The following is a 2,349-nucleotide window of genomic DNA, read 5'->3' on the forward strand; positions in this document are numbered from 1 at the left end:
ATGCACTTCAAGAAAAAAAATAGGCTCTCGACTACTTGGTTGAAAGAAACGTTTCCATATAAACACAAATGAGAAATAACATGGGAGATGTTTGCAAAGATGGCATGTGTGTGCCTGTGTGTAGTTTACATACACACACACACACACACACACAATTGCAGCTCCACCCTGCTAGTCTCAATTCTATATATTAGTTTGGTACAAAAGTAATTGCGGTTTTTGACACTGCTTTCCCTGGCAAAAACCGCAATTACTTTTGCACCAACCTAATATCAGCCGTGTATATATATGTGTGTGTGTGTGTGTGTGTGTATAATGAGAGAGTTTGTTTTGTTTTAAAGAAGAAAGTGAGAAAAGACCTTGCTGCTGTTAGGAGTTAGAGTAGAGGCAGGCATGGATAACAATCAAATGGGGGAAAGGGTGTTAAAAACTCAACCCAGTTCCTGGGAGGAGGCAGCTCTGGAGGGCAGATCTGAGCAGCCCTGGGTGGCAGGGGGTGTCAGTCCAATAAGGAAGGAGAGCAGATAGCAGAGAGAGGCCTGGTTAGCTTCCCAGCATCAGGATCCCATTCAAAGGGATGGAGTGTCCTGTTGACAGGCAGCCAGATGGACGATGGAGCCCCAAAATCTCCAGAAAGGAAGTGGGCACCATCTCTTAACCTCTGAGCTGGGGTTTAGAGACTGGCTTCTGTGTGTAGGCAGAGGGTTTTAGAGAAAAGATTGCTAAGGAAACAGGATTATGGAAGCAAGATAATAATTTAAGCCATACAGACCTGGGCTGACATGGATGTTTCATCACTTCCTGGAGGTGGAACCTGAGCACGTTGCTTTCTAAGTCTCTATTACATCTCTTAGAAGGTAGATGAGTTCATGGGAATCAAGTGTCTTCCACATCCTGGGACTTGGCCAATGCATTTTATTCCAATTAATAAGAAGCACAACGATTAGCCAATTCTCATCTTCTCTTCTGCTTATACCCTGACCTGGCCACCAAATGTGCTTATTGTAATAGAGACTCCTCACAGGTATTCCTGCTCACACTCTTTTCCCCTGATAACAATTCTCCACTCCGCAGCCAGAGTGATCCTCTTAAAATACATCAGATCATGTCACTGCTCTACTCGGTAGCCTCCCACGGTTCCTGTTTCATGTGTCCTCCCAGTGCTGAGGCCCCATACAGTCCTACCTACCTTTGACCTTGGATCTGATTGCTTTTCCCTTTGCCCACTCTGCTCTACCACATTGGCGGTTACATTGTTCCTTGAACATGCCAGGCACACTCCTCTCGGAGCCTCTGCCCTTGCTGTTCCTCTGCATGGAACACTATTCACCTATCTTTCTTACTTACCTTCTTTATGTCTTTGCTGAGGAGTCACCTTAGTGTGTCTTTCCCTGACCTCCCTATTTCAAATTGCAGCCCTACTCTGCCAGTCTCAATCCCCTTTCCTGCTTTTTTGTTCACCATAGCACTTTTCATAAATGGGCATACTAACATATCTTCTTCGTCCTATTTATTGTCTCTCTTTCTCCACTAGAATGTCAGTTCTACAAGGGCAGGGATTTTGGTCTGTTTTTTTCCTTCCTATATCTTCAGCTGCTGTGACACTGCCTAGATAGTATGCCCTTCAAAACACTGGTCAAAGGAATGAATGATTATTATAAAGCAAGAGGCTGGACCCCAGCTCTGGAGGAACATGCATTCTAGGCTGGTGACTGAGGCAGGAACTCAGACTCAGGAAGCACATCAGGGACCCAGTTACCCAAACTGTAATACCAGGCCAGAGTAAGATCCTGGAACCAGAGGGATGCCCAGGCATTAGAAGTGGGCTGTGAGATCAGAGATTGGCCTGGAGCCATGCTGATGGAGAGTGAGATTGGTGCCCCCTGATTCAGGGCAGATCCCACGTCATGCATCTTGCATCTTGGGGCCAGGTCACCCCACCGTAAAAGCAGACAGAGGGGCTGTAGGGGAGGATGCCAGGCAGGGCCTTCAACCTCTTAGTAAATGTCAGGCAAAGTTACCCAGCTTTCAACTTATTCCCAGATGTAGGTATCAGTGGACACTCTATATTGGCACAGCTTGCAAGGAGAACACGAATGACTAAAGGAAAGAATGAAAAACAAACAAGCAAACAACAACAACAACAAACAAGTGAAAATGCTCATTCAGAAACCTGAGCTGAGGGTTTGAGGTGCCAGAAGACTATGACTAGAGGATATTTGTGATGTCAAGTGAGACAGCAGTAGAGCGAGTATCTGGGGATTACACTGTCCTCTGGACCATTTCTTTCTCTCCCTCCCTCCCTCCCTCCGTCTCTCCCTCCCTCCCTCCGTCTCTCCCTCCCTCCCT

This window comes from Rhinopithecus bieti, unplaced genomic scaffold, assembly GCF_001698545.2.
Source record: "Rhinopithecus bieti isolate Rb0 unplaced genomic scaffold, ASM169854v2 scaffold_16773, whole genome shotgun sequence".
In the NCBI taxonomy this organism is placed as follows: Eukaryota; Metazoa; Chordata; class Mammalia; order Primates; family Cercopithecidae; genus Rhinopithecus; species Rhinopithecus bieti.